Genomic DNA, 20,583 nt, shown 5'->3' on the forward strand with positions numbered 1-20,583 from the left:
CGCTAGTGCATTGTATGGAATTGCTGACCGCAAGGTATTGAACTATTTCCCAATGTATTGTGAAAATGTTATATGACTAAAGTATATTTTTGAAAATAAAACTGCCACTCTGACAGTGCGGCGCTCCCTCAGTACTGCTCCTCCAACAATGTGGCGCTCCCTCAGTTCTGCCCCTCCGACAGTGCGGCGTTCCCTCAGTACTGCCCCTCTGACAGTGCAGCACTCCCTCAGTACTGCCCCTCCGACAGTGCGGCGCTCCCTCAGCACTGCCCCTCCGACAGTGCGGCGTTCCCTCAGTACTGCCCCTCTGACAGTGCAGCACTCCCTCAGTACTGCCCCTCCGACAGTGCGGTGCTCCCTCAGTACGACCCCTCCAACAGTGCGGCACTCCCTCAGTACTGCCCCTCCGACAGCGCAGCATTCCCTCAGTACTGCCCCTCCAACAGTGCGACGCTCCCTCAGTGCTGCCCCTCCGACAATGCAGCATTCCCTCAGCACTGCTCCTCCAACAGTGCGGCACTCCCTCAGTACTGCCCCTCCAACAGTGCGGCGCTCCCTCAGTACTGCCCCTCCAACAGTGCGGCGCTCCCTCAGTACTGCCCCTCTGACAGTGCAGCACTTCCTCAGTACGGTCCCTCCGACAGTGCAGCACTCCCTCAGTACTGCCCCTCCAACAGTGCGAAGATCCCTCAGTGCTGCCCCTCCAACAGTGCAGCACTTCCTCAGCACTGCTCCTCCGACAGTGCGGCACTCCCTCAGTACTGCCCCTCTGACAGTGCAGCTCTCCCTCAGTACTGCCCATCCGACTGAGTGTCAGCCTAGATTTTGTGCTCAAGTCTCTGTAGTGGGATGTGCATTTGAAGTGCTGTAACCTACAAGGCTACGGACCAAGAGCTGGAAAGTGGGATTAGGCTGGATAGCTCTTTGGTTGGCGCCGTGGACACGGCCTGCTTCTGTGATTCCATGATTCTATGAGTTTCTGACTCAGGGGCGAGGGTTCTACCAAGGCAAGTTCAAGGCTGGTGTCAGGAAAGCTCCCATTACACAGAGCGGAGAGTGGAGGCAAAATCTCCAGAGCACTCAAGGGGATGTTAGGGGCTTTAATTGTGTTGCTGGGTTCCTAGGGATTGCCTTTGATTATCTGTGCGATTCTTCACGGAACATTAGCTGCAGTACCGCTGACTATCAGTTGGTGGCAACACTGAGTACAGTGACTTCCAACAGCTCAATATCGCCAGCTCTAGGAATGCAGTGGTAATGCAGCTCCGCTGCAAAATGCAGCTATCAGGGCATGAATTGTTAAAAGCACATAAAAAGTTTGAGACTTTGTGCTGGAATTTCAGTGGGGAAAATCCTTGCTTTGATAGCCCAGGTATAACAGCCGATATAAGCGCCCTTGTATAAGGAACAGTGTTCAAGTAATGGCATTACCAAGGAGTTTGTTGTATCTTCCCTTGGAGAACATTGTGAAGTAGTGGAACGATTCACAGGCTGATTAACAGTCTGACAGACCATGTCGAGAACGCTCCTTCCATGGATCGTAACTATCTTTCGCCCGGTATGTTCCCTTAAAAAAAAGGGTGGGGCTAACAAATCGAGAACCCCCTGGATGTCAAGAGACATACCGGGTAAGATAAAGAAAAAAATAACTCAACACTGCAGAGACTCTAGAGGAGTATAAGAAGTGCAGGGGTGCAATTTAAAAAGTTATCAGGAAAGCAAAGAGAGATCATGAAAGAATGTTGGCAAGTAAAATTAGGGAACCCCAAAGATATTTTATAAATACATTAAGAGCAAGGGGATAACTAGAGAAAGAATGGGGCCGATGAGAGACCATAAAGGAAATCTGTGTGTGGAGGCGGAAGACATGCGTATGATTCTTAATGAATATTTTGCATCTGTTTTCACAAAAGAGAGGAGCGATGCAGACTTTGCAATGAGGGAGGAGAAGTGTGAAATATTAGACGAGATAAACATAGTGAGAGGGGAAATATTAAGACCCGGATTAAATTTATTCCAGGCTGTTAAGCGAAGCAAAAGAGGAAATAGCAGAGGCTCTGACCATCATTTTACAAACCTCTCTGGCTACAGGTGTGGTGCCAGAGGACTGAAGGTCTGCTAATGTTGTACTTTTGTTTAAAAAATGAGAAAGGGATAAACCGAGTAATTACAGGCCAGTCAGCCTAACCTTGGTGGTGGGAAAATTATTGGAAAAAATACTCAGGACTGCGTAGTCTTAGGTTGGGGTGCGTCCGTTGATGCGCTAAGTTGTGTTTTGGATGTATGAGGTAAGTACCCACTTTCTTTGGTTCGGAATAGTTTTAGTTAGTCCCTTTTGGTAATTTCTCCCCTGTTGGGTCGTTCAGAAGTAGATTGTAGAGTGGTTGTCAATTTTGTTGCTGACAACCTTCCGTTTCGTGGGCCTCGTGCTCGGTCAGTTCCTGATGAGTTCTTGTAGGTTCCTTCACGACTCCATTTCTTCACTCCGGCTGCTTGTGTCTGTGTCTGTGTTCCAGTCTGTGCTCTGTTTCTCTCCTGTCTTCTGCTAGTTTCTGTGTTCTGCTCCTTTGAGTTCTGCTAGTTTTGAGTTCTGCTGGCTTTGAGTTCTGCTAGTTTTGAGTTCTGCTAGTCTTTTCTTGTAAAACTGGGGGATAGATATATCCCAAAAAAGGCTCCGTTATCTCCCATCAAATCTCTTGGGCTCTATTTAAACTGTCTGTCCATTGATTTTCAAATGTCTCCTTTGTCAGCAGTAACTCGATTAGGGTGTGAGAATGTGCTATCACTGGGTTTGCATTGTTTTAGGATTGTCCAGTTTTTCTGACCATGATTTCCATTGTGCTTGATTGGGTAATCGATTATCTCTTAGGGGGTGAATAGTTCCCCCAGACATCTGGGATCCTTAATACACGAATTTGGCCCCACCTCCTGTATTTGGTAACTCTTTTTCGCAGCCAAAATGTTGTAGAATCTTAAAATTGATATGCTCCTTCCCATAGATGTTTAGGGGATCTCAAGCTTCTGTAATTTAGGTCCATTTTGAATTCCCTTTCCTATGAGTCCAAACACTGGGGGGGGGGGGGGTCTCCATGAATGCATCCCCTTTTATCCCCCGCAGGCTTCGTCTGCCCCTTTAAACTCATTTTAGAAGCCCAGAAAGGGATTCTTCTCCTCTGTAGGGGAAAGGTACCTGGAATCTTTGTGAGATATTGGTAAATTCTACAAGGCTGATTCCAGAGATGAGGGGGTTACCTTATGATGATAGATTGAGTAGACTGGGTCTTTACTCGTTGGAGTTCAGAAGGATGAGGGGTGATCTTATAGAAACAGTTAAAATAATGAAAGGGATAGACAAGATAGAGGCAGAGAGGTTGTTTCCACTGGTCGGGGAGACTAGAACTAGGGGGCACAGCTTCAAAATACGCGGGAGCCAATTTAAAACCGAGTTGAGAAGGAATTTCTTCTCCCAGAGGGTTGTGAATCTGTGGAATTCTCTGCCCAAGGAAGCAGTTGAGGCTAGCTCATTGAATGTATTCAAATCACAGATAGATAGATTTTTAACCAATAAGGGAATTAAGGGTAACGGGGAGCGGGCGGGTAAGTGGAGCTGAGTCCACGGCCAGATCAGCCATGATCTTGTTCAATGGCGGAGCAGGCTCGAGGGGCTAGATGGCCTACTCCTGTTCCTAATTCTTATGTTCTTATGTTCCATGAGTCACTGCTAATTTGGGGTAAGTGTCACTCACTGTAACTGTACATGGTCATTGGTTATTCAGGGTAAGGGTCACTCACTGCGTAACTTTACAGAGTCACTGTTTATTCAGCAGGGTAAGGGTCACTCACTGTGTAACTGTACAGAGTCAGTGTTTATTCAGGGTAAGGGTCACTCATTGTAATTGTACAGAGTCACTGTTTATTCAGCAGGGTAAGGGTCACTTACTGTGTAACTGTACAGAGTCAGTGTTTATTCAGGGTAAGTGCCACTCACTGTAACTGTACAGAGTCACTGTTTATTCAAGGTAAGGGTCACTCACTGCGTAGCTGTATAGAGTCACTGTTTATTCAGGGTAAGGAACACTCACTTTAACTGTACAGAGTCGTGTGTGATTTGACAAAGAATTGGAACGATTGGCTACGAATTTCAAAAAAAAAAAAAAAAAAAACTGTACAGAGTCGGCCTTTTGGCTAAGATCATGTGTAACTGACCTGACCAGCCACCATGACCTCCGGGTGGTTCTCCCTGGATCAGGAAGGTATATGCTTGCTTTTTTGGAAACAGGAGGTGGGTGGGGTGGCTTGACCCATCCACCTCCACGGAGGTGTGTGGGGGACCTGACCCATCCACCTCCATGGCACGAACCTGGTATTGCAGTACTTCCAGGAACGGTGCAGTGGCTCTAGGCCTTTTGGCTAAGAGCATTGGCGCAGAGTGATCCTTGGCGTGTGCAAGGTGACCTCTGGCGTTTGTGATTTGACAAAGAATTGGAACGATTGGCTACGAATTTCCAAAAAAAAAAAACTGTACAGAGTCGCTTCTCGGCCTTTTGGCTAAGATCATGCGTGGCTGACCTGACAGGGGAGTAACCACCATGACCCCAAGGTGGTTCTCCCTGGATCAGGAAGGTATATGCTTGCTTTTTTGGAAATAGGAGGTGGGTGGGGTGGCTTGACCCATCCACCTCCACGGAGGTGTGTGGGGGACCTGACCCATCCACCTCCATGGCACGAACCTGGTATTGCAGTACTTCCAGGAACGGTGCAGTGGCTCTAGGCCTTTTGGCTAAGAGCATTAGCGCAGAGTGATCCTTGACGTGTGCAAGGTGACCTCTGGCGTTTGTGATTTGACAAAGAATTGGAACAATTGGCTACGAATTTCCAAAAAAAAACTGTACAGAGTCGCTGTTTATTCAGGGTAAAGATCATTCTGTAACTACAAAGTCACTGTTTATTCAGGGAAAGGGTCACTCACTATAACGTACAAAGTCAATGTTTATTCAGGGTAAGGGTCACTCACTGTAACTGTACAGAGTCTCTGTTTATTCAGGGTAAGGGTCACTCACTGTAACTGTACAGAGTCGCTGTTTATTCAGAGTCAAATAGGACGTGGGTGGGGTGGCTTGACCCATCCACCTCCACGGAGGTGTGTGGGGGGCACACACCCACCTCCATGGCACGAACCTGGTATTGCAGTACTTCCAGGAACGGTGCAGTGGCTCTAGGCCTTTTGGCTAAGAGCATTAGCGCAGAGTGATCCTTGACGTGTGCAAGGTGACCTCTGGCGTTTGTGATTTGACAAAGAATTGGAACAATTGGCTACGAATTTCCAAAAAAAAACTGTACAGAGTCGCTGTTTATTCAGGGTAAAGATCATTCTGTAACTACAAAGTCACTGTTTATTCAGGGAAAGGGTCACTCACTATAACGTACAAAGTCAATGTTTATTCAGGGTAAGGGTCACTCACTGTAACTGTACAGAGTCTCTGTTTATTCAGGGTAAGGGTCACTCACTGTAACTGTACAGAGTCGCTGTTTATTCAGAGTCAAATAGGACGTGGGTGGGGTGGCTTGACCTATCCACCTCCACGGAGGTGTGTGGGGGGCACACACCCACCTCCATGGCACGAACCTGGTATTGCAGTACTTCCAGGAACGGTGCAGTGGCTCTAGGCCTTTTGGTTAAGAGCATTGGCGCAGAGTGATCCTTGACAGGTGCAGGGTGATATCTGGCGTTTGTGATTTGACAAAGAATTGGAAAGATTGGCAACGAAAAAAAAATTTAAAAAACTGTACAGAGTCACTGTTTATACGGGGTAAGGATCACTCACTGTAACTGTACAGAGTCACAGTTTATTCAGGGTAAGGGTCACTCACTGTAACTGTACAGAGTCACTGTTTATCTAAAAAAAAACACAAAAAAAAACACAAAAAAAAAACTGTACAGAGTCACTGTTTATTCAGGGTAAGGTTCACTCACTCACTGTACAGAGTCTCTGTTTATTCGGGGTAAGTGTCACTCACTGCGTCATGTACGGAATCACTGTTTATTCAGCAGGGTAAGGGCCACTTACTGTGTAACTGTACAGAGTCAGTGTTTATTCGGGGTAAGTGTCACTCACTGTAACTGTACAGAGTCACTGTTTATTCAGGGTAAGGATCACTCACTGTAACTGTACAGAGTCGCTGTTTATTTGGGGTAAGTGTCACTCACTGTAACTGGGGCATGCCCCGTCCACTCCATGCACCGACCTGGTATTGCAATATTTCCAGGAACGGTGCAACTTCGCCTCTCGGCCTTTTGGCCTAAGATCAAACACATTGGCGCAAAGTGATCTTTGGCGTTAGAGTTGATCTGGAATGAAATTGGATTTTTTAAAAAAAATAAAAATTAAAAAAAAAATTTTTAAATAAAAAAAAATAAAATAAAAAAAACTGTACAGAGTCACTGATTATTCAGGGTAGGGTCACTCACTGGAACTGAATAGAGTCACTGTTTATTCAGGGTAAGCGTTACTAACTGTAACTGTACAGAGTCAGTGTTTATTCAGGGTAAGGGTCACTCACTGTAACTGTACAAAGTCACTGTTTATTCAGCAGGGTAAGGATCACTTACTGTGTAACTGTACAGAGTCACTGTTTATTCAGAGTAAGGGTCACTCACTTCGTAGCTGTACAGAGTCAGTGTTTATTCAGGGTAAGGGTCACTCACTGCGTCGTGTACAGAGTCACTGTTTATTCAGCATGATAAGGGTCACTTACTGTGTAACTGCACAGAGTCAGTGTTTATTCACGGTAAGGGTCACTCACTGTGTAACTGTACAGAGTCACTGTTTATTCAGAGTAAGGGTCACTCACTTCGTAGCTGTACAGAGTCAGTGTTTATTCAGGGTAAGGGTCACTCACTGCGTCGTGTACAGAGTCACTGTTTATTCAGCATGATAAGGGTCACTTACTGTGTAACTGCACAGAGTCAGTGTTTATTCACGGTAAGGGTCACTCACTGTGTAACTGCACAGAGTCAGTGTTTATTCACGGTAAGGGTCACTCACTGTGTAACTGTACAGAGTCACTGTTTATTCAGAGTAAGGGTCACTCACTGCGTAGCTATACAGAGTCACTGTTTATTCAGCAGGGTGAGGGTCACTCACTGTAACTGTGCAGAGTTATGTTTATTCAGCAGGATAAGGGTCACTTACTGTGTAACTGTACAGAGTCGGTGATTATTCAGGGTAAGGGTCACTCACTGTGTAACTGCACAGAGTCATAGTTTATTCAGGGTAAGGGTCATTCACTGTGTAACTGTACAGAGTCACTGTTTATTCAGGGAAAGGGTCACTCACTGTAACTGTACAGAGTCACTGTTTATTCAGCAGGGTGAGGGTCACTCACTGTAACTGTGCAGAGTTATGTTTATTCAGCAGGGTAAGGGTCACTTACTCTGTAACTGTACAGAATTGGTGATTATTCAGGGTAAGGGTCACTCACTGTAGTTGTACGGAGTCACGGTTTATTCAGGGTAAGGGACACTCACTTTAACTGTACAGAATTACTGTTTATTCAGGATAAGTATCAGTCACTGTGTAGCTGTACAGAGTCACTGTTTATTCAGGGTAAGGGTCTCTCACTGTAACTGTACCGAGTCACTGTTTATTCAGGGTAAGTGCCACTCACTGTGTAACTGCACAGTCACTGTTTATTCAGGGTAAGGGTCACTCACTAACTGTACAGAGTCACCGTTTATTCAGGGTAAGTGTCACTCACCGGACCTGTACAGAGTCAGTGTTTATTCAGGGTAAGGGTCACTCACTGTAACTGTACAGAGTCACTGTTTATTCAGCAGCGTGAGGGTCACTCACTGTAACTGTACAGAGTCACTGTTTATTCAGGGTAAGGGTCACTCACTGGAACTGTATAGAGTCACTCTTTATTCAGGGTAAGGGTCACTCGCTGTGTAACTGTAGAGAGTCATTATTTATTCATGATAAGGTTCACTCACTATATAGCTGTACAGAGTCACTGTTTATTCAGCAGTGTGAGGGTCACTCACTGTGTAACTGTACAGAGTCACTGTTTGTTCAGGGTAAGTGTCACTCGCCGGACCTGTACAGAGTCACTGCTTATTCAGGGTAAGGGTCACTCACTGTAACTGTACAGAGTCACTTTTTATTCAGCAGGGTAAGGGTTACTCACTGTAACTGTACAGAACTCAGATTTTTTTTCATGCGATTAATGCAGATGGGGGAATTAGGTCAGAGAAAGAATGATGTGTATTGCGGTTTCTGCCAGACGGAGCTGGGAGTGTTGCACGGAACGCTGGTGCGTTGACAGGCTGGATTTGGGCTGGTTCTTGGCAGGGCGCCTGCAGCCGAGACCTGAATCCTCTCTCAGTAATCACTGCCAATAATTATACAGGATGCGGGGATTGTGCAACATCTGCCGTGCTCACAACACCCTCCCATTCTGCTTCCTGTCGGAGCCTGCAGCTTTCGCTGAAGAAATGTTTCAGTGCAGAAGGAGGCCATTTTACAATGCTGCCTGTGTCGACACTATCAGAGCTATGTACCCTTGCCCCAGTGCTTCGCTCTTTCCCCGTCTCATTCAACTCTTTCTTGTTCAAGATTTCCTCCTGAATCTTGACTACGCTTCAATTACTCTCGGGTAATATCAATATTTTCATAAGCCTTTACATATCTAGCATTAACCCCAAGTTCATACACTCTTGTTATTAACTCATTGACAGAAGGATTATGGGCTAGAACCTCCACTTTTTTTGCCTGCTTAACGCCCACTTAACGCCCATTTAACCGCTGAAATGACGTATAACGCCCATATAACGCCCATTTTGGCACAAAATGGAAACTGATGGGCTTTTTTAGGAGACTTATCGCAGAGCGTTATTTTCCCCATGTGCTTAACGGCGAGAAAAAATATCACTGCCCGCCCACTTTTCTTGGATGGAATCAGCAGAATGGGCGATTTCAACGCCCATAATATCGCCCAGTGTTACTTTCCGCATGGAATTAACGGCGAGATTCAATAATAATGCCCGGCGACTGTTTTTTGTCGTAAAGAGCATATTTACCCAAACTAGCGGCCATGGAGATCGCCCATCTTCAATTTCACCACCTCGCCCACATATCGCCCACAATATCGCTCGCTCAAAAAACCGCCCACAAAAAGTGGAATTAACCGGGATGGACGCCAGCGGTGTGGCTAGCATTTGTTAAATCCCACTCTTACGTGAGGAGCTGATATCGGAAAGATTTGCCGGAAAGAAAGCTGATGTGAGTGACAACGCTGACACACTGCTGTGTGTGTGCAGCTCAGACATCAATGTGCCCATCACCTTGGTGCCAGTTAAAGTTTACGTTGATTGATTTAAAGTTGTATTTCACGGTAAGGAATCAACAGTGTGCAACGGTCCAGCTATCTGAGACAATGCACAACAAGGTTATGTTCAATAACAAAAGTTTAATACCAACATTGGTCTGAAATCATAATTAACACAGCCAATAACACCCAACCCGCGCCCACATCCCACTTTTTCCACCAGTGACATAAATCACATGGTCAACATGTCCAGCAACACAGAATACAAAGGCAAAGAAGGAGCGTGGTCCCCAGCCCCCATACACTGCAACAAATTGCATACACCCAGATAGAAATATAACACAGCCATCACCTGCACACATGCACCTCACTTTCCTTCCCTCTCCTTCTTCTCTCCACCTCTACCCCTACCCCTCCTCACTCCACGGTACCTGGCCGAGGAGCTCCTCAGGTGATACCTCATTGGGGGGGATGAAGGCAGATGCATTGGTTGGATGGGTACGGGAGCGGGGGGTGCCAAGGGGGCGACATTCTCTGATGCAGAAGCAGGATCTTGGTCCTTGCTCTCATCTGTCGTTCGCAGTGGTGGTGCGAAACCTTGGGGTGGAGTGCCGTGCTCGGGGGCCACTGGGAGCTCTCTGCCAGCACTGTTCCTGGCTATCGCATCCAGGGCCTCCTCCATCCCTTCCATGTTATATCTTATTTGTTCGACAAAAACTCGGTGCCATCTATGTTCTTGGTGCTTAGTAGGCTTTTTGCTACTGGTGAATCTCCGTCGTGCCTCCCACAACAGCCAGACAAGCACACACCACATCCACACATGCTTTCAGTGCCTCTGAGCTCCCTCTCTCTCTGTCTCCTCTTCATGCTTATGATGACCCTTGACCTCCTGAATATCGGGAATCGAGTGTTGCCATGCCGTTGCTAAGCATGGCCACACTTTACAGCAGAAAGTCAAAAAATTTAATGCTACCACCCATTTGACATCGCTCGCGTTAATGCCCGTTTTCAAAAATGTAATCTAGGTGTTTTGAGAATGGTCGAGAAGCCAGCGATCTGAAAACCCTTTTTTACCGGCCACGCCGGAAATAACACACATTTTTGGGTGATAACCTCAAAAGTGGAGGTTCCAGCCCATTATCTTTCACTACTTATTAATCAATCTCTCAACACTTTAACCCCTTTAACCCCTTCTACACCAGTGAACACAGTTTCGGTTTCTTTCAAAAATCAGCCATGGTTCCTGCTCCTGATCACTGTCCAGTGACCCCTGGTTTAGAGAGAGAGGGGAAAACAGCGAAGGTTCCTTCTCCTGATCACTGTCCAGTGACCCCTGGGTTATAGAGGGGCAAAATTAGCCAGGGTTCCTGCTCCCGATCACTGCCCAGTGACCCCTGGGTTAGAGAGAGAGGGGAAATCAGCCAGGGTTCCTGTTCCTGATCACTATCCAGTGACCCCTAGGTTAGAGAGGGAAATCAGCCAGGGTTCCTGTTCCTGATCACTATCCAGTGACCCCTAGGTTAGAGAGGGAAATCAGCCAGGGTTCATGTTCCTGATCATTGCCCAGTGGCCCCTAGGTTAGAGAGAAGGGAAATCAGCCAGGGATCCTGCTCCTGATCCCTGCCCAGTGACCCCTGGGTTAGACAGAGGGGAAATCAGCCAGGGTTCCTGCTCCTGATCACTGCCCAGTGACCCCTGGGTTAGAAAGTGGGGAGATCGGCCAGGGTCCCTGCTCCTGATCACTGCCCAGTGACCACTGGGTTAGTGAGAGAGGTGAAATCAGCCTGTGTTCCTGCTCCTGATCACTGCCCAGTGACCTCTCCCCTGGGTTAGAGAGAGGGGAAATCAGCTAGGGTTCCTGCTCCTAATCTCTGCCCAGTGAGCCCTGGGTTAGTGAGAGAGGGGAAATCAGTCAGGGTTCCTGCTCCTGATCACTGCCCAGTGACCTCTCCCCTGGGTTAGAGAAAGAGGAAATCAGCCAGGGTTCCTGCTCCTGATCACTGCCCAGTAACCCCTGGGTTAGAGAGAGGGGAAAACAGCCAGTGTTCCTGCTCCTGATCCTTGCCCAGTGATCCCTGGGTTAGTGAGAGAGGGGAAATCAGCTAGGGTTCATGCTCCTGATCACTGCCCAGTGACCCCTGGGTTAGAGAGAGGGGAAATCAGCCAGGGTTCCTGCTCCTGATCACTGCACAGTGACCCCTGGGTTAGAGAGAGGAGAAATCAGTCAGGGTTCCTGCTCCTGATCACTGCCCAGTGACCCCTGGGTTAGAGAGAGGGGAACTCAGCCAGGGTTCCTGCTCCTGATCACTGCCCAGTGACCCCTGGATTGGAGAGAGGGGAAATCAGCCAGGGTTCCTGCTCCTGATCACTGCCCAGTGACCCCTGGTTAGAGAGAGAGAGAGGGGAAATCAGCCAGTGTTCCTGCTCCTGATCCCTGCCCAGTGATCCCTGGGTTAGTGAGAGAGGGGAAATCAGCTAGGGTTCATGCTCCTGATCACTGCCCAGTGACCCCTGGGTTAGAGAGAGGGGAAATCAGCCAGGGTTCCTGCTCCTGATCACTGCCCAGTGACCCCTGGGTTAGAGAGAGGGGAAATCAGCCAGGGTTCCTGCTCCTGATCACTGCCCAGTGACCCCTGGGTTAGAGAGAGGGGAAATCAGCCAGGGTTCCTGCTCCTGATCACTGCCCAGTGACCCTTGGATTGGAGAGAGAGGACATCAGCCAGGGTTCCTGCTCCTGATCACTGCCCAGTGACCCCTGGTTAGAGAGAGAGAGAGGGGAAATCAGCCAGGGTTCCTGCTCCTGATTACTGCCCAGTGATCCCTGGGTTAGAGAGAGGGGAAATCAGCCAGGGTTCCTGCTCCTGATCACTGCCCAGTGACCCCTGGGTTAGCGAGAGGGGAATTTAGCCAGGGTTTGTGGACCTGATCACTGCCCAGTGACCCCCTGGGTTAGAGAGAGGGGAAAATCAGCCATGGTTCCTGCTCCTGATCACTGCCCAGTGACCTCTCCCCTGGGTTAGAGAGAGGGGAAATCAGCCAGGGTTCCTGCTCCTGATCACTGCCCAGTGACCTCCTGGGTTCGAGAGAGGGGAAATCAGCCAGGATTCCTGCTCCTGATCACTGCCCAGTGACCCCTGGGTTAGAGAGAGAGGTGAAATCAACCAAGGTTCCTGCTCCTGATCATTGTCCAGTGACCCGTGGGTTAGTGAGAGAGGGGAAATCAGCCAGAGTTCCTGCTCCTGATCACTGCCCAGTGACCTCTCCCCTGGGTTAGAGAGAGGGGAAATCAGCCAGGGTTCCTGCTCCTGATCACTGCCCAGTGACCTCCTGGGTTCGAGAGAGGGAAATCAGCCAGGGTTCATGTTCCTGATCATTGCCCAGTGGCCCCTAGGTTAGAGAGAAGGGAAATCAGCCAGGGATCCTGCTCCTGATCCCTGCCCAGTGACCCCTGGGTTAGACAGAGGGGAAATCAGCCAGGGTTCCTGCTCCTGATCCCTGCCCAGTGACCCCTGGGTTAGACAGAGGGGAAATCAGCCAGGTTTCCTACTCCTGATCACTGCCCAGTGACCCCTGGGTTAGAAAGTGGGGAGATCGGCCAGGGTCCCTGCTCCTGATCACTGCCCAGTGACCACTGGGTTAGTGAGAGAGGTGAAATCAGCCTGTGTTCCTGCTCCTAATCACTGCCCAGTGACCTCTCCCCTGGGTTAGAGAGAGGGGAAATCAGCTAGGGTTCCTGCTCTTAATCTCTGCCCAGTGAGCCCTGGGTTAGTGAGAGAGGGGAAATCAGTCAGGGTTCCTGCTCCTGATCACTGCCCAGTGACCACTCCCCTGGGTTAGAGAAAGAGGAAATCAGCCAGGGTTCCTGCTCCTGATCACTGCCCAGTAACCCCTGGGTTAGAGAGAGGGGAAAACAGCCAGTGTTCCTGCTCCTGATCCCTGCCCAGTGATCCCTGGGTTAGAGAGTGGGGAAATCAGCCAGGGTTCCTGCTCCTGATCACTGCCCAGTGACCCCTGGGTTAGAAAGTGGGGAGATCGGCCAGGGTCCCTGCTCCTGATCACTGCCCAGTGACCACTGGGTTAGTGAGAGAGGTGAAATCAGCCTGTGTTCCTGCTCCTAATCACTGCCCAGTGACCTCTCCCCTGGGTTAGAGAGAGGGGAAATCAGCTAGGGTTCCTGCTCTTAATCTCTGCCCAGTGAGCCCTGGGTTAGTGAGAGAGGGGAAATCAGTCAGGGTTCCTGCTCCTGATCACTGCCCAGTGACCACTCCCCTGGGTTAGAGAAAGAGGAAATCAGCCAGGGTTCCTGCTCCTGATCACTGCCCAGTAACCCCTGGGTTAGAGAGAGGGGAAAACAGCCAGTGTTCCTGCTCCTGATCCCTGCCCAGTGATCCCTGGGTTAGAGAGTGGGGAAATCAGCCAGGGTTCCTGCTCCTGATCACTGCCCAGTGACCCCTGGGTTAGAGAGAGGGGAAATCAGCCAGGGTTCCTGCTCCTGATCACTGCCCAGTGACCCCTGGGTTAGAGAGAGGGGAAATCAGCCAGGGTTCCTGCTCCTGATCACTGCCCAGTGACCCCTGGATTGGAGAGAGGGGAAATCAGCCAGGGTTCCTGCTCTTGATCACTGCCCAGTGACCCCTGGTTAGAGAGAGAGAGAGGGGAAATCAGCCAGGGTTCCTGCTCCTGATTACTGCCCAGTGATCCCTGGGTTAGAGAGAGGGGAAATCAGCCAGGGTTCCTGCTCCTGATCACTGCCCAGTGACCCCTGGGTTAGCGAGAGGGGAATTTAGCCAGGGTTTGTGGACCTGATCACTGCCCAGTGACCCCCTGGGTTAGAGAGAGGGGAAAATCAGCCATGGTTCCTGCTCCTGATCACTGCCCAGTGACCTCTCCCCTGGGTTAGAGAGAGGGGAAATCAGCCAGGGTTCCTGCTCCTGATCACTGCCCAGTGACCTCCTGGGTTCGAGAGAGGGGAAATCAGCCAGGATTCCTGCTCCTGATCACTGCCCAGTGACCCCTGGGTTAGAGAGAGAGGTGAAATCAACCAAGGTTCCTGCTCCTGATCATTGTCCAGTGACCCGTGGGTAGTGAGAGAGGGGAAATCAGCCAGAGTTCCTGCTCCTGATCACTGTCCAGTGACCCCTGGGTTAGTGAGAGAGGGGAAATCAGCCAGGGTTCCTGCTCCTGATCACTGCCCAGCAACCTCTGGGTTAGAGAAAAGGGAAATCAGCCAGGGTTCCCGCTCCTGATCGCTGTCCACTGACCCCGGGGTTAATGAGAGATGGGGGAAATCAGTCAGGGTCCCTGTTCCTGATCACTGCCCAGTGACCCCTGGGTTAGACAGAGGGGAAATCAGCCAGGGTTCCTGCTCCTGATCCCTACCCAGTGATGCCTGGGTTAGACAGAGGGGAAATCAGTCAGGGTTCCTGCTCCCGATCACTGCCCAGTGACCCCTGGGTTAGACAGAGGGGAAATCAGCCAAGGTTCCTGCTCCTGATCACTGCCCATTGACCCCTGGGTTAGACAGAGGGGAAATCAGCCAGGATTCCTGCTCCTGATCACTGCTCAGTGACCCCGGGTTAGTGAGAGAGGGGAAACCAGCCAGGGTTCCTGCTCCTGATCACTGCTCAGTGACCCCTGGGTTAGTGAGAGAGGGGAAATCAGCCAGGGTTCCCGCTCCTGATCACTTTCCAGTGACCCCTGGGTTAGTGAGAGAGGGGAAATCAGCCAGTGTTCTTGCTCCTGATGATGACTCTTTCCTCAGTCACCATTGCATGGAGGCCCACAGACGTCACCCCATAGTCACTTTTTATCTGTGAGCTGAGATGGTGACGCAGTCCAGCCGTGCAAGTTCCTGGTCTCCCCCAACGCATGCACTTTCCAGCAAAATTCACTGGATACACCTCAGGATGTCTCAAAGCGCTTTACAGCCAATAAACTTGTATTAGTCGTGACTCATTGGGCAGCACTCTCACCTCTGAGTCAGACGGCCGTGTGTTCAGCTCTCACTCCAGAAGTTTGAGGACAAAATCTCGGCTGACACTCCAGTGCAGTGCTGACTGAGTGCTGCACTGTCGGAGGGGCAGTACTGAGGGAGCGCTGCACTGTCGAAGGAGCAGTACTGAGGGAGCGCTGCACTGTCAGAGGGGCAGTACTGAGGGTGCGCTGCACTGTCGGAGGAGCAGTACTGAGGGAGCGCTGCACTGTCGGAGGGGCAGTACTGAGGGAGCGCCGCACTGTCGGAGGGGCAGAACTGAGGGAGCGCTGCACTGTCGGAGGGGCAGTACTGAGGGAGCGCTGCACTGTCGGAGGGGCAGTACTGAGGGAGCACCACACAGTCGGAGGGGCAGTACTGAGGGAGTGCTGCACTGTCAGAGGGGCAGTACTGAGGGTGCGCCGCACTGTCGAGAGCAGTGTTGAGGGAGTACCGCACTGTCGCCAGGTGCAATACTGAGGGAGCGTCGCACTGTCGGAGGTACCGTCTTTCGGATGAGACGTTAAACCGAAGCCCCGTCTGCTCTCAGATGGACGTAAAAGATCCCACGGCACTATTTCAAAGAAGAGCAGGGGAGCTCTCTCCGGTGTCCTGGCCAATATTTATCCCTCAGCCAACATCACTAAATCAGATCATTATTTCATTGCTGTTTGTGCATAAACGAGCTGCTGCTCTATATTACAAATACCCTTCAAATGGACTGCATTCACCGTAAAGCGCTTTGGGCGTCCTGTGGTCATGCAAAGCGTGAAAGAAATGCAAATCCCTTCGTTTTGGAGTGTAGTCACTGTTGTAATGTAGGAAATGCTGCAGCTAATTTGTGCACAGCAAGCTCCCACAAACAGCAATGTGACAATGATGTTGATTGAGGGATAAATATTGGGCAGGACACTGGGGATAACTCCCCTGCTCTACTTCAAATAGTGCCATGGGATCCTATACATCCGCCTGAGATGGCAGATGGGGCCTCAGTTTAACTACTCACCTGAAAGGCAGCATCTCCGACAGTGCAGCACTCCCTCAGTACTGCCACTCTGACAGTGCAGCGCTCCTTCAGTACTGCCCCTCCAATAGAACAGCACTCCCTCAGTACTGCCCCTCCAACAGAGCAGCATTCCCTCAGTACAGTTGCATTGTTTGTAATCTACCAAAATTCCATGGATTTTGGAGAGGTCCCAGCAGATTGGAAAACCGCAAATGTAACGCCCCTATTTAAAAAAGGAAGCAGACAAAAAGCAGGAAACTATAGACCAGTTAGCCCAACATCTGTCATTGGGAAAATGCTGGAGTCCATTATTAAGGAAGCAGTAGCAGGACATTTGGAAAAGCATGATTCAATCAAGCAGAGTCAGCATGGTTTTAGGAAAGGGGGATCGTGTTTGACAAATTTGCTGGAGTTCTTTGAGGATGTAATAAGCAGGGTGGATAAGGGGGAACCAGTGGATATGATGTATTTGGATTTCCAGAATGTATTCGATAAGGTGCCACATAAAAGGTTACTGCGCAAGATAAAAGTTCACGGGGTTAGGGGTAATATATTAGCGTGGATAGAGGATTGGCTAACTAACAGAAAACAGAGTGTCGGGATAAATGGGTCATTTTCCGGTTGGCAGTGACTAGTGGGGTGCCACAGGGATCAGTGCTGGATCCTCAACTATTTCCAATCTATATTAATGACTTGGATGAAGGGACCGAGTGTAATGTAGCCAAGTTTGCTGATGATACAAAGATGGGTGGGAAAGCAAATTGTGAGGAGGACACAAAAAATCTGCAAAGGCAGGCTAAGTGAGTGGGCAAAAATTTGGCAGATGGAGTATAATGTGGGAAAGTGTGAGGCTATCCACTTTGGCAGAAATAATAGAAAAGCAAATTAAAATTGGAGAAAAATTGCAAAGTGCTACAGTACAAGGGACCTGGGGGTCCTTGTGCACGAAACACAAAAAGTTAGTATGCAAGTACAGCAAGTGATCAGGAAGGCAAATGGAATGTTGGCCTTTATTGCAAGGGGGATGGAGTATAAAAGCAGAGAAGTCCTGTTACAACTGTACAGGGTATTGGTGAGGCCACACCTGGAGTACCACGTACAGTTTTGGTTTCTGTATTTAAGGAAGGATATACTTGCTTTGGAGGCTGTTCGAGAAGGTTTACTAGGTTGATTCCGGAGATGAGGGAGTTGACTTATAAGGATAGGTTGAGTAGGTTGGGCCTATACACATTGGAGTTCAGAATAATGAGAGGTGATCTTATTGAAACATAAGATAATGAGGGGGCTCGACAAGGTGGATGCAGAGAGGATATTTACACTCATAGGGGAAACTAAAACTAGGGGATATAGTCTAAGAATAAGGAGCCACCCATTTGAAACTGAGATGAGGAGAAATTTTGTCTCAGAGGGTTGTAAATCTGTGGACTTCTCTGCCCTAGAGAGCTGTGGAGGCTGGGTCATTGAATATATTGAAGGCGGAGATAGACAGATTTTTGAACGATAAGGGAGTAAAGGGTTATGGGGAGCGGGCAGGGAAGTGGAGCTGAGTCCATGGTCTGATCAGCCATGATATTAAATGGCGGAGCAGGCTTGAGTGGCCAAATGGCCTATTCCTGCTCCTATTTCTTATGTTCTTATGTACTGTCCCTCCGACAGTGCAGTGCTCCCTCAGTACTGCCCCTCGAACAGTGCAGTGCTCCCTCAGTACTACCTCTCCAACAGTGTAGCACTCCCTCAGTGTCAGCCTGGATCACGTGCTGAAATATTTGACAAGCTTTATAATTCCCTGCCTAAACCTCTCCGCCTCTCCTACCTCCTTCAAGACGCTCCTTAAAACCTACCTCTTTGACCAAACTTTTGGTCACCTGCCCAAATTTCTACTTATGCGGCTCGGTGTCAAATTTCCATCTCATAATACTCCTGTGAAGCGCCTTGGGACGTTTCACTGCGTTAAAGGTGCTATATAAACACAGGTTGTTGTTGTTTACCTTGCTCCTCCCCTTCAGTGACAGAGGTTCCCGATTTTGGACCGCCCCAGTTTGGAATTGTTTTACTGGTTGCTAGTTGAGTGTTTGGTCCCTTTAACCGCCCCCCTGAGATTCCCGTGAGGTGTCAGGCAGTGGTCTCCCAGTGGGCCTGGGGAAGTTCAGCAAAAGCCCCTGCATTTCAATGCTTTTTTTCAGATGCTCCTTACGTAATCTTCCAAAGTGACAATGCTGACATCGGAACCCGTGCTTCTAGTGATTGTGTTATGAGCACAGGAACTTGCTGGGGTACAGTACACAGGCAGCAATAACAACAACAACTTGTATTTATATAGCAACTTTAATGTAGTGAAACATCCCAAGGTGCTTCACAGGAGTATCATGAGACAAAGAAATTTGACACCGCTGAGCCACATAAAGAGAAATTAGGGCAGGTGAGTGGTAGGATTTAAGAAGTGTCTAGAGTCTTGTGAACATCACGTGACTGGCTAAGCCACTCACAGTGCAACAGCTTTACAGCTATTTCAGTTCAACATTAATATAAGTGCCCCCTTATTAAAGGGGAAGAAGCGTCTTGTAGGAGGAAAGACAGGTAGAGAGGTGGAGAGGTTTAGGGAGGGAGTTCCAGAGCTTGGGACCTAGGCAACAGAAGGCACGGCCACCAATGGTTGAGCGATTATAATCAGGGATGCTCTAGAGGGCAGAATTAGAGGAGCACAGACATCTCGGGGGGGTTGTGGGGCTGGAGGAGATTACAGAGATCAGGAGGGGCGAAGTTCTGGAGTGATTTGAAAAGGGATTGAATGGCAGAGCAGGCTCGAGGGGCTGAATGGATGGTGTGTGTGGTGGAGGAGCAAGGTATTGAGTTATGGAGTGGTTGGTTAGTAAATTACCAGGGAAGGCAACTGTGGCAGGCAAAACCAATGGGTTCAACAGGCAATTGGGGTGCATTTCTAGAGAAGGGAATTAGATGAAAAGTTGGGATAAAAATAGAAAATGCTGGAAATACTCAGCAGGTCAGACAGCATCTGTGCAGAGAGAGACACTGAGTATTTCCAGCATTTGCTGTTTTTTTAAATTCCAGCATCCACAGTATTTTGCTTTTATTTTAGATAAATTGGGTTCATATCAATAGAAAAAAAGGGGTGGCTTGTAGAGCCCAAGGAACTCTTACCCTAGCCTTGTACATGCATCAGTACATGGATTTGCTGCAGTCCTGCATTGACTTGCTCCAGTGCATGCACTAGCCCCTGTAATGCATTGACCTGCCCCAGTGCATGCACCTGTCCCAGTGCATGCACATCCCCAGTGCATTGACCTGCCCCAGTGTAGGGATGTGCCCCAATGCTGCATTGACTTCCGCAGTGCGTGGACTTGCCCCATGCTGTACTGGCTCACTCCAGTACAGGGCATACCCCAGTCCTACGTGTTGCACCCAGTGCATTGACTCGGCCCCAGTGCATTGACTTGTTGTATCCAGTGCATTGACTCGACCCCAGTGCATTGACTCGGCCCCAGTGCATTGACTTGTTGTATCCAGTGCATTGACCTGTTGTATCCAGTGCATTGATTCGGCCCCAGTGCATTGACTTGTTGCACCCAGTGCATTGACTCGGCCCCAGTGCATTGACTTGTACCTAGTGCATTGACCTGTTGTATCCAGTGCATTGACTCGGCCCCAGTGCATTGACTTGTTGTACCCAGTGTATTGACTTATACCCAATACATTGACCTAGCCCCAGTACATTGACTTGTTGTACACAGTGCATTGACCTGACTCTAGTGCATTGACTTGTTGCACCCAGTGCATTGACCTGACCCCAGTGCATTGACTTGTTGTACCTTATGCATTGACCTGACTCCAGTGCATTGACTTGTTGCACCCAGTGCATTGACCTGACCCCAGTGCATTGACTTGTTGTACCCAGTGTATTGACTTGTACCCAATACATTGACCTAGCCCCAGTACATTGACTTGTACACAGTGCATTGACCTGACTCCAGTGCATTGACTTGTTGTACCTTATGCATTGACCTGACTCCAGTGCATTGACTTGTTGCACCCAGTGCATTGACCTGACCCCATTGCATTGACTTGTTGCACCCAGTGCATTGACCTGACCCCTGTGCATTGACTTGTTGTACCTACTGCATTGACCCGGACCCTGTGCATTGACTTGGCCCCAGTGCTGCCCTGCCGGCTGCTGTGCGTCACACGGCCGCTGAGCTCAGCGCGCTGTGACGCACGACGCGTTGGTGATGTCAGACGTAGGGGGCGACGCGGACTATATAAA

The 20,583-nt window shown here is 49.2% G+C and overlaps 2 pseudogenes; both read left to right on the forward strand.

Moving 5' to 3' along the window:
- Nucleotides 1-4,167: 4,167 nt before the first annotated feature.
- On the forward strand, nt 4,168-4,397 carry LOC139234263 (U2 spliceosomal RNA; annotated as a pseudogene).
- A 131-nt stretch (nt 4,398-4,528) lies between these two features.
- On the forward strand, nt 4,529-4,767 carry LOC139234241 (U2 spliceosomal RNA; annotated as a pseudogene).
- Nucleotides 4,768-20,583: the final 15,816 nt, after the last annotated feature.

This window comes from Pristiophorus japonicus, chromosome 21, assembly GCF_044704955.1.
Source record: "Pristiophorus japonicus isolate sPriJap1 chromosome 21, sPriJap1.hap1, whole genome shotgun sequence".
In the NCBI taxonomy this organism is placed as follows: Eukaryota; Metazoa; Chordata; class Chondrichthyes; family Pristiophoridae; genus Pristiophorus; species Pristiophorus japonicus.